The sequence below is a fragment of the Danio rerio genome, chromosome 19 (assembly GCF_052040795.2).
Source record: "Danio rerio strain M-AB ecotype USA chromosome 19, GRCz13ab, whole genome shotgun sequence".
Classification (NCBI taxonomy): Eukaryota; Metazoa; Chordata; class Actinopteri; order Cypriniformes; family Danionidae; genus Danio; species Danio rerio.
The window spans coordinates 18,620,548-18,633,693 of NC_141039.2; the positions used below are offsets into that span (position 1 = coordinate 18,620,548).

Consider the following 13,146-nt stretch of genomic DNA (forward strand, 5'->3'; position numbering starts at 1 on the left):
GAATGAATAATGTGCAATACTAATTTAAAATACGTATCACTAACCTTATATGTGAAATAGCAGGGCCCGCTGTAGCACTTTCTTAAGAAGAGCAAATGTCAAATTATTAGCGCAACGCACATGTAGCGAGCTCATCTTTTTGTCGGAACTACTAGACACAATTTTTTTATCAACTATAATGTGTTTAATTAGTTAATTTGAAATTTATTTCATTATTCCAGCAATAATTGTTGAGTGAAAGAATGCGCTAGAAATATGCATTGCGGCTCCCTTTATTGTACAGGCTTATTGCACTTAAACTTTTTTAGGTTCAGCTCTCGAATTAGTAAGGTTATGAGTAAATGTTATTTAAAATATTTAAAGCCTGCCATCTAGCCTACAATAACAGCAAATTTAATAATAAAAACTACTTTGGCGTTGCAATAAAATAGTATTAATTATCAAATAAATAATTACAATATATAATTAAAATAGGAAGAAATAAATGAAAACAAATGGTACCCTTTGTTTTTATAGCAGGGCCCAAAGTGTTCTTATTCTGGTTCTGCTAACAACTATTAAAAAGAAAAAAAAACACACCAAACAATAAAAACACTAGTAACTGATAATAATAATAATAATAATAATAATTATTATTATTATTATTATTATATTACTATTATTATTATAAAGCCCTTGCTCTGAAACAATCATGCAAACCAGGTGCTGCTCGGAAATGGCTTTCTTTGCTCAGCATCAGGTGCACAGCAGCAAGAAGCTTGGCAGTGAACTATGACCTTATTTTAATGACAAATGTCTAAGAATACTGCTGATTTACGTTTTAATTTAATTTATACATACGCAATGAATGTAAGCCTGCTAACTGTGTGTGGTTCAAATGATAGAATATGTAAACTTTGTTTATATATATAATTAAATAATAATAATTAAAAGCCTGCATGTAAGGCTTTTATTTTGAGGACGACGTCACGAGCGCAGATTTGGTTAACCAGTTAGAGGAAAGTGGGCGTTTCAGCACCGCCTACATGTGTAAAATGAATTTTAAAGTCGTTTATCCGTTTTCCTACCCTAAACCAAAGAACGAAAATCCAGCCAAAATCTCGTTTTTTCGTTTTCTCGTGAGCAAAAGGAAAAACGGAAAAACGGCCGTTTTCTCCATTTCCTTTATTCCGTTTGAAAATGGAAAACAAATGAACAAAACGTACACGGACCGTACACGGACCATTTTTTGACTCATTATTTCGTTTTGGTTTTGTGTTTGTTTTAATATTTCGTTTTAAGTTAATAAGCAGAATAACAGATGAGTTTCCGTTTTTTCTGCCTACAGAATAAACAGAAAAACGAAATATTCATCGTTTTTCTGATGTTTCGTTTTCCGTAATAAAAGGAATAATCAAATGAACGGATGATACACGGACCGTACACGGACCGTACACGGACCATTTTTTGACTCATTATTTCGTTTTGGTTTTGTGTTTGTTTTAATATTTCGTTTTAAGTTAATAAGCAGAATAACAGATGAGTTTCCGTTTTTTCTGCCTACAGAATAAACAGAAAAACGAAATATTCATCGTTTTTCTGATGTTTCGTTTTCCGTAATAAAAGGAATAATCAAATGAACGGATGATACACGGACCATACCGATTTGCAGAGTTTGTACAGAAAACACGCAGCGTTTGCAACGTCAGGTTACAGTAAGGTGCACAGCCAACAGCATAAGATCTGCTCATTCAAGCCATTCGTACGCAAGATTAACCTGGCTATTTAACATCCAGCAGGATGAGTTTTATGTCAGTAGTCCCGACTGCATACTGTGCTAACCCCTCCTTCCTTTTTATTCAGAGTCAGATATAGTGAATGAGTTAGTTGTGCAGGCGAGTTGCTATCGGGCAATGCAGGAGCCCTATTCATTACAGGTTGTTTAATGCTCGTAAGGTTTTCTCAAGTCTGAAAACACGTTAGCTCCTACTCGTGGATAATATTCATTTTTATTATTTATTTGAAGAATAGCAAATAACATTTTACAATACAAAAATGTACATGCCAGGGGGTTATTATACACTCTCAGAAAAAAAGGTACAATGAGGGTACAATTTTGTTCCTAAAGGGAACAAAATTTAGAATTGTACCTTTAAAGGTCCCATATTGGTCCTTAGGGTACAATTTTGTACCCAAATGGGCTATAAAGGTACAAATGTCCAGATTTAGGTTTGAAAGGTACATTTTTGTACCTTTTATAGCACATTTGGATACAAAATTGTACCGTAAAGGACCAATTTGTCACCTTTAAAGGTACAATTATATATTTTGTTTCCCTATAGGAACAAAATTGTACCCTCAGCTCATGATAAGATCAAGACACTATAACACTAATTTAAATGTATTAATACTAAACATTAATACTAAAATACATAATTTAAAAATTTAATAAATAAATTGATTGAATTAAATATTTTAATAATTAATTTTTTTTCATGTATTTAAATTACATTTTTTTCTCAAAAATGTTAATAATTTAATTTATAATTGAATGTAACTTTAACCATTAAAAACGTAAATACTGGTCTTTGCTTACTGTTTAAGACCCTATAGTATATGGGATGTGGAATAAGAACCATGCAGAGTGACAGCATCTTCATACAGGTGGTGATGTTGCTGTCTCTTTAAGAATTTGGCTTGTTGAGACGTTATAGTAGTGTTTGTTACTGAGGCGGTCGGTCGAGTATGCTGGCTGTTTACACAGAACTTCGCACGCTTTTCAAAGAAAAGTCTATTTTGGAGTCCACACTTTTCAGGTAAGAATGTATTAAAGATATATTTTCAGTCTCATTTTTACATGTGAAGCCGTGTTCTGTTGATTTTGTCTGACTCTCGGGTCTCGGCTTTCCCCCGCTTTAAGTGCTCCGGGCTGGCCTGCAGGATGGAGTTTGCTAAGATGTCTGCAGCTTATTAAAGAAGTTAATACAATGTGATATCGAAGTCACCGAGGGACATAACGTTATAGACGGTGAGTACTATATGCTGTTAGTTTTCTCGGTGTAAAAGTTCCCTTTGTCGCCTACGTTACGTATTCGCGCCTTATATCTTACGTTACTGCTTTATTAATAAGTGTTGCCACGGCGGAATATAATCGCAACCCAAATAGCAAAATACACTCGGGCCAGTTGCGGCGGCAGAAGCGAGCCGACGCTGCCGTATCCGTGCACCGGAATCGGGCCGTGACCCGTGAGTAACGTAATGTGCGGTGTGGCTCGGAGCTCGCGCGACTAAAGTCTTCATATACCTTGATATAAAACCTTTTGTTATTAATACTGGAAATTTGTAATTATCGATAATGTTTTATATTTAGAGGCCATTTTTCTAGCCAGGGTTGACCGCTGAAATGTAATTTCAGACGGTTATACAAGTTACACCACCATTTTGTGAAGAAAAATCACAAATTTGTCACCGACAAAGCGACTGATTATGTAAACGTGGCTAGTTACAAACGTGGCGTGTGTATGCTTGTACATATCTTCGTTTCAGTGTCTAAGTTACATTAATGTTGAGGAGTGTCCACAAACTCTCATGTCCAGAATTGTTGGTGCTTTACTATCGTTTAATGGTTTACTTATGTTAATGTAGAATTATTAACATACCACATTGTATAAATCGACGTTTTAAGTTATACTTTGTTCTTTAATGTAATAATTTGTCTCATCTGTTCTGAAACTGTTACCTTGAGCTATTTTACCTATTTTATTAATATCTCAAAATAAATAAATAGTTATTGCTTTATCTTATTGCTTTCCAGAAGTTTTTGAAGTTTCCAATTGTCTTTCAGGACAAGATTGAACAACAGAATGCAGCCTAACAGCATCAGACCAATGAGGGCATGTCATATGAAAGCATGGCTCAGTTACAAGATGTAAGTATGTCTCATTATCTATACCATGGTTTTAATGGCTTACATACTATTTTAAATTTGTAGGTTTTTACTTACAAACAACAATAAATGTACACCCACGTGTTTAAAATTATTTTCTAGGTTTTCATCGAAAGATGAGAGATCAACTGAAGAATGCTATGGACCTGACTCTAAGGTACTCTTTCTAAACTTTCTCCACTTGATTAATATTATTAAATTCTAGCTTTGTATGGATACCTTTATATTTGTTTGTATGCCACATCTTATGTTCCAGGAATTGATTTTACAGCAGCACTTCTCATGTTGCCAGCCTTGTTAAGCGAGACACTTCAACATTTCGTTGTGCTCCGGTGCGTATGTTGTTTTCTGTTCAGTATATGCTGTGATAAATGCATTTTATAATTATTGATATTCTTTATATTAGGATGACGCGGTGGGTAGTGCTGTCACCTTACAGCAAGAAGGTCGCTGGTTCGAGCCTCGGCTGGGTCAGTTGGCATTTGTGTGAGGAGTTTGCATATTGTTCCAGTGTTCATGAAGGTTTCCTCCAAGTGCTCCGGTTTCCCCACAAGTATAAAGATATGCGCTATAGCTGAATTTGGTAAGCTTATTTGTCTGTAGTGTATAAATGTGTGTGTAAATAAGTGTGTCTGGATGTTTCGTAATACTGGGTTGCAGCTAGAAGGGTATCTGCTGCATAAAACATATGCTGGATAAGTTGGTGGTTCATTCCACTGTGGCGACCCCAGATTAATAAAGGGACTAAGCCAAAAAGAAATTTAATGAATGAATGAAATTTATATTAGTCTTTTAATCTGTGATACTTTTTTTTTTTTATCAGTGAATATTAATTATTTTACTTTCTATGCATGTTTTTCTCTTCATCAGTGATAGAGTGACTGATATTAATGTAATTATTGCTTTGTCATTTACAGTGAACCATCTTCACCACATCCAACAGTTCAAGTACAGGAGGAGGCCACCGACTGGACAACTGTGTTAACAAGACGAGGCACGGCAGTCTTCAGAGTTGATGGAATTGTGATTGGCCGGGCTAATGGTGTGGACGAATATACATTTTTGACATATCCATCTTATTAGAAGAACACCTTGATGTTTCTGCAGTGGAATGTTTTGAATGAACGGTGGACGGTGACAAGCCTCGACCCACTCCAGCTACCAGAGTGATCAACCTTGTTTTTTGTTTCTCTACATGCTCTTGGGATAATCACAATCATCAAGTTAATCCAGCACACTGCTGTCATTCATGCATAAAGCAAATTTTTAAATAACTTGTGATCCTAATGACTATCAAAGAACATTTTCCAGATATGAGTGCTTTACATGTCATGTTTATCAAAAGCATAAACACATATTGTGTTACAACAAATTACAACTCCACTTGAGGATGATGAGGAGTAATCTACTGATGGTGAGGAAGAGGCTACTGATGTATTTGGTTTTCTGCACTGTTGAAGCAATTTATAGAGAAACATTGCCTTCATTCTGAAATTCAGAGAAAATTTTGATGACAAATTATTTATTATGACCGAGTATTCTGACTAAAGACAAACACTTTGGACTTTATAAAGTGCAGTACTTGATGTAGCCTGTGTAATGTGTTTATAAATCTTAAACAGTATTCTTGTGGTCTTTGTATTAAGTGTAGATTATTTAGTTTTTTTCTTATCTAAATTGTTCTTTTTACTGCTTTACATGTCTGCTTTATACTTGCTGTTTAATTTTATTTCTTAACACATTCAGTTGTGAGTTGTAATGAAATATTTCTACATTAATAAATAAAAATGGACATCTGTGAACCAAAATATTTGATTTATTTATTTGTGCATGCAGTCACCAAAGGATCAAAACGCCTGGGTCAGTACCCTGAAAATACTACATAATATAAAAAGGTACATTTTTGTACCTTCAGTGTCTAGGGTACAAAATTGTCCCTTAAAGGGTACAAATGTAGAAGGTACAATTTTGTACCTTTAAATAGAGGTACAAGTTTGTACCCTTAAGGGTACCACCCCAGTGACGGGCCATTTGTACCCTAAAAGGTACAATTTTGTACCTTTTTTTCTGAGAGTGTAAATAAAATACAAAATGTAATATAACAATAATGAAATACATTGTAGAGTTCACACATTTTAAAGTGGGTCGAGTTTTCTTGTTTAGAGAGTTGATCCTGGTATTATACAAGCATATTTCAGTCATCAATCCCTTAAAATCTGGTTCCATATTAGTGAATTTTTGTTAAAATTTTGTTAACAACATAAGCAAATTAAATAAATAAAACTATTTTCCTCTAGATTAGGATAATCAAGCCCAAATGTACATTTTTCCATAATGATGAAAGAGGTTTTGAACACACAAAAAATGTTATTAATAAATTTTTGCACCTCGCCCCATAAGCTGACTATGTACAATATCAAAATAAGTGTAAAACTGTCTCCTCTTCCTTACAAAAATACAATTTACATCAATCCCACTTTTAGTTTTTTGCAAACAATGTTTTGCTGGATAAAACCTGTGGATAAGTTTATAGGACATTTCTTTAATTCTATTTCTAACATGATATTTCTGTGGTAACAGCCAAACTTATTTAATTCACCCTTTAATAAAGACATAAAATTGGATATAAGGTACAGTAATCATTTCTTTTTGGAAAAGAGTATGAATAGCTCTATCATTACTTTTGGTATTTAGTAAAACAAAATTTGCCGACATAAGATTGAGTAATATCAAAAGACAATGCATCAGAAGGATTGTCTTATTAATACATCTAAATAACATGAATGAATAAGATGTCTCTAAAGGAATTGAACCAATAACAGTAGAAAACTTGCTGGGTTATTGAGATTTTGTAAGGAAAAAGGACTCCGTTGTAAGAAAAGTATACCATCTTTATTATATAACTGACTAAACAAATAATTTTGCGTTTTTGCGAGATTTGCGTTAGTATGAATTGTCTATTATTCCAAAATAACAACAAAGTGGGGAGAAATCATGCTTATAGTTGAATGACCATGATGAGCACTTGTTTGTAGAAGGCAGATAGCTTAATTGGAGTTTTGTCTCTATTATAATTACTCATTAAAATAAAACTAAGACCACTCTTTAATAAAACATGATAATCTCCGCTTTGAAGTGCATACAGCATACGAACGTACTCCCGCATATAACTTGAAACGAAATCCAACCCCTCTAATAATGTCATCCATGATTTTCTCTGTCCCGCGTCTTTCGGGAGATCTTGGTCATTAAAGTAAGGGTGTTGTTTTCTTGAGTTGGAGCAGCCGAGAACGCAGCAATCACAGCGATGAGATGACCCTGCCATTCTTTCTTAGTCCGTCGCATTGAAACCGTATGTTGTTGGGACGCTGTTTCGCCAACACCGTAACCAGGAAGTGTGAAAAAGGCCTATTGGCGCGCTCAAATGGCAGGCACTTTTTTCCAGGGGTTTCAGTACAGCGTAACCGCTACTACGTCATCGAGTGGGCGTGGCCTATCTGTGAATTTGCATAGGTCACGGATCATGCGCAGATTGTGAAAACAGCCGTTAGATTCAGATACCTGTACGTATTCGCAGGGGTTTCGTGTCCAATGTCTTTTATACGCAGTACAAAATAGCTGTCCTGATCGCAGGTGTTTCACGTGAAGTCAGTGTATGTTATATTAAACAAATTAACTTAAGATACCTCTCAGATTACATTAATACTGTTATAACTTAAGATACCTGTCCCGATCCCACGGCTCCCCAGGTGTTTCATGTATGATCACTTTTATATTATATACAGTAACATCAAATACCTGTCCTGTTTTTAGGGGTTTCATGTATGATCACTTTTATATACATTAACATCGGATACCTGTCCTGATCCCAGGGGTTTCATGTATGATCACTTTTATATTATATACATTAACATCGGATACCTGTCCTGATCTCAGGGGTTTCATGTATGATCACTTTTATATACAGTAACATCAGATACCTGTCCTGATCCCAGGGGTTTCATGTATGATCACTTTTATATACAGTAACATCAAATACCTGTCCTGATCCCAGGGGATTCATGTATGATCACTTTTATATATATTAACATCAGATACCTGTCCTGATCTCAGGGGTTTCATGTATGATCACTTTTATATACAGTAACATCAGATACCTGTCCTGATCCCAGGGGTTTCATGTATGATCAATTTTATATACAGTAACATCAGATACCTGTCCTGATCTCAGGGGTTTCATGTATGATCACTTTTATATTATATACATTAACATCGGATACCTGTCCTGATCTCAGGGGTTTCATGTATGATCACTTTTATATACAGTAACATCAGATACCTGTCCTGATCCCAGGGGTTTCATGTATGATCACTTTTATATTATATACATTAACATCGGATACCTGTCCTGATCTCAGGGGTTTCATGTATGATCACTTTTATATACAGTAACATCAGATACCTGTCCTGATCCCAGGGGTTTCATGTATGATCACTTTTATATATATTAACATCAGATACCTGTCCTGATCTCAGGGGTTTCATGTATGATCACTTTTATATACAGTAACATCAAATACCTGTCCTGATCCCAGGGGATTCATGTATGATCACTTTTATATATATTAACATCAGATACCTGTCCTGATCTCAGGGGATTCATGTATGATCACTTTTATATATATTAACATCAAATACCTGTCCTGATCCCAGGGGTTTCATGTATGATCACTTTTATATACAGTAACATCAGATACCTGTCCTGATCTCAGGGGTTTCATGTACGATCACTTTTATATTATATACATTAACATCGGATACCTGTCCTGATCTCAGGTGTTTCATGTATGATCACTTTTATATTATATACATTAACATCGGATACCTGTCCTGATCTCAGGTGTTTCATGTATGATCACTTTTATATTATATACATTAACATCGGATACCTGTCCTGATCTCAGGTGTTTCATGTATGATCACTTTTATATTATATACATTAACATCGGATACCTGTCCTGATCTCAGGGGTTTCATGTATGATCACTTTTATATATATTAACATCAGATACCTGTCCTGATCTCAGGGGTTTCATGTATGATCACTTTTATATACAGTAACATCAGATACCTGTCCTGATCTCAGGGGTTTCATGTATGATCACTTTTATATTATATACAGTAACATCAGATACCTGTCCTGATCCCAGGGGTTTCATGTATGATCACTTTTATATACAGTAACATCAGATACCTGTCCTGATCTCAGGGGTTTCATGTATGATCACTTTTATATTATATACATTAACATCGGATACCTGTCCTGATCTCAGGGGTTTCATGTATGATCACTTTTATATATATTAACATCAGATACCTGTCCTGATCTCAGGGGTTTCATGTATGATCACTTTTATATACAGTAACATCAGATACCTGTCCTGATCTCAGGGGTTTCATGTATGATCACTTTTATATATATTAACATCAGATACCTGTCCTGATCTCAGGGGTTTCATGTATGATCACTTTTATATACAGTAACATCAGATACCTGTCCTGATCTCAGGGGATTCATGTATGATCACTTTTATATATATTAACATCAGATACCTGTCCTGATCTCAGGGGTTTCATGTATGATCACTTTTATATACAGTAACATCAGATACCTGTCCTGATCTCAGGGGTTTCATGTATGATCACTTTTATATTATATACATTAACATCGGATACCTGTCCTGATCTCAGGGGTTTCATGTATGATCACTTTTATATATATTAACATCAGATACCTGTCCTGATCTCAGGGGTTTCATGTATGATCACTTTTATATACAGTAACATCAGATACCTGTCCTGATCTCAGGGGTTTCATGTATGATCACTTTTATATTATATACAGTAACATCAGATACCTGTCCTGATCCCAGGGGTTTCATGTATGATCACTTTTATATACAGTAACATCAGATACCTGTCCTGATCTCAGGGGTTTCATGTATGATCACTTTTATATTATATACATTAACATCGGATACCTGTCCTGATCTCAGGTGTTTCATGTATGATCACTTTTATATTATATACATTAACATCGGATACCTGTCCTGATCTCAGGGGTTTCATGTATGATCACTTTTATATATATTAACATCAGATACCTGTCCTGATCTCAGGGGTTTCATGTATGATCACTTTTATATACAGTAACATCAGATACCTGTCCTGATCTCAGGGGTTTCATGTATGATCACTTTTATATACAGTAACATCAGATACCTGTCCTGATCTCAGGGGTTTCATGTATGATCACTTTTATATTAGTTAACATCAGATACCTGTCCTGATCTCAGGGGTTTCATGTATGATCACTTTTATATATATTAACATCAGATACCTGTCCTGATCTCAGGGGTTTCATGTATGATCACTTTTATATACAGTAACATCAGATACCTGTCCTGATCTCAGGGGATTCATGTATGATCACTTTTATATATATTAACATCAGATACCTGTCCTGATCTCAGGGGTTTCATGTATGATCACTTTTATATACAGTAACATCAGATACCTGTCCTGATCTCAGGGGTTTCATGTATGATCACTTTTATATATATTAACATCAAATACCTGTCCTGATCCCAGGGGTTTCATGTATGATCACTTTTATATACAGTAACATCAGATACCTGTCCTGATCTCAGGGGTTTCATGTATGATCACTTTTATATACAGTAACATCAGATACCTGTCCTGATCTCAGGGGTTTCATGTATGATCACTTTTATATTATATACATTAACATCGGATACCTGTCCTGATCTCAGGGGATTCATGTATGATCACTTTTATATATATTAACATCAGATACCTGTCCTGATCTCAGGGGTTTCATGTATGATCACTTTTATATACAGTAACATCAGATACCTGTCCTGATCTCAGGGGTTTCATGTATGATCACTTTTATATTATATACATTAACATCGGATACCTGTCCTGATCTCAGGGGTTTCATGTATGATCACTTTTATATATATTAACATCAGATACCTGTCCTGATCTCAGGGGTTTCATGTATGATCACTTTTATATTATATACATTAACATCGGATACCTGTCCTGATCTCAGGGGTTTCATGTATGATCACTTTTATATATATTAACATCAAATACCTGTCCTGATCCCAGGGGTTTCATGTATGATCACTTTTATATACAGTAACATCAGATACCTGTCCTGATCCCAGGGGTTTCATGTATGAACACTTTTATATTATATACATTAACATCGGATACCTGTCCTGATCTCAGGGGTTTCATGTATGATCACTTTTATATACAGTAACATCAGATACCTGTCCTGATCTCAGGGGTTTCATGTATGATCACTTTTATATACAGTAACATCAGATACCTGTCCTGATCTCAGGGGTTTCATGTATGATCACTTTTATATACAGTAACATCAGATACCTGTCCTGATCTCAGGGGTTTCATGTATGATCACTTTTATATATATTAACATCAGATACCTGTCCTGATCTCAGGGGTTTCATGTATGATCACTTTTATATACAGTAACATCAGATACCTGTCCTGATCTCAGGGGATTCATGTATGATCACTTTTATATATATTAACATCAGATACCTGTCCTGATCTCAGGGGTTTCATGTATGATCACTTTTATATACAGTAACATCAGATACCTGTCCTGATCTCAGGGGTTTCATGTATGATCACTTTTATATATATTAACATCAAATACCTGTCCTGATCCCAGGGGTTTCATGTATGATCACTTTTATATACAGTAACATCAGATACCTGTCCTGATCTCAGGGGTTTCATGTATGATCACTTTTATATACAGTAACATCAGATACCTGTCCTGATCTCAGGGGTTTCATGTATGATCACTTTTATATTATATACATTAACATCGGATACCTGTCCTGATCTCAGGGGATTCATGTATGATCACTTTTATATATATTAACATCAGATACCTGTCCTGATCTCAGGGGTTTCATGTATGATCACTTTTATATACAGTAACATCAGATACCTGTCCTGATCTCAGGGGTTTCATGTATGATCACTTTTATATTATATACATTAACATCGGATACCTGTCCTGATCTCAGGGGTTTCATGTATGATCACTTTTATATATATTAACATCAGATACCTGTCCTGATCTCAGGGGTTTCATGTATGATCACTTTTATATTATATACATTAACATCGGATACCTGTCCTGATCTCAGGGGTTTCATGTATGATCACTTTTATATATATTAACATCAAATACCTGTCCTGATCCCAGGGGTTTCATGTATGATCACTTTTATATACAGTAACATCAGATACCTGTCCTGATCCCAGGGGTTTCATGTATGAACACTTTTATATTATATACATTAACATCGGATACCTGTCCTGATCTCAGGGGTTTCATGTATGATCACTTTTATATATATTAACATCAGATACCTGTCCTGATCTCAGGGGTTTCATGTATGATCACTTTTATATACAGTAACATCAGATACCTGTCCTGATCTCAGGGGTTTCATGTATGATCACTTTTATATACAGTAACATCAGATACCTGTCCTGATCTCAGGGGTTTCATGTATGATCACTTTTATATTATATACAGTAACATCAGATACCTGTCCTGATCCCAGGGGTTTCATGTATGATCACTTTTATATACAGTAACATCAGATACCTGTCCTGATCTCAGGGGTTTCATGTATGATCACTTTTATATTATATACATTAACATCGGATACCTGTCCTGATCTCAGGTGTTTCATGTATGATCACTTTTATATTATATACATTAACATCGGATACCTGTCCTGATCTCAGGGGTTTCATGTATGATCACTTTTATATATATTAACATCAGATACCTGTCCTGATCTCAGGGGTTTCATGTATGATCACTTTTATATACAGTAACATCAGATACCTGTCCTGATCTCAGGGGTTTCATGTATGATCACTTTTATATACAGTAACATCAGATACCTGTCCTGATCTCAGGGGTTTCATGTATGATCACTTTTATATACAGTAACATCAGATACCTGTCCTGATCTCAGGGGTTTCATGTATGATCACTTTTATATATATTAACATCAGATACCTGTCCTGATCTCAGGGGTTTCATGTATGATCACTTTTATATACAGTAACAT

The 13,146-nt window shown here is 35.1% G+C and overlaps 2 long non-coding RNA genes across 3 annotated transcripts in view; both read left to right on the forward strand.

Annotated features, from left to right (window-relative positions):
• The window catches only part of LOC147832527 (uncharacterized), an 845,986-nt gene that overhangs the window by 30,322 nt on the left and 802,518 nt on the right, over window positions 1–13,146 (forward strand). The gene's annotated exons all lie outside the window — the stretch shown is intronic.
• LOC137488496 (uncharacterized) lies at window positions 2,690–5,733 on the forward strand. Of its 2 annotated transcripts, none has more exons than XR_015945334.1 (7): window positions 2,690–2,795; window positions 2,900–3,007; window positions 3,824–3,907; window positions 4,028–4,082; window positions 4,182–4,257; window positions 4,332–4,508; window positions 4,843–5,733. It is a non-coding gene; the product is annotated as an uncharacterized LOC137488496 (long non-coding RNA). The 2 variants fall into 2 exon arrangements; XR_015945335.1 differs by having other exon boundaries at window positions 2,920–3,007.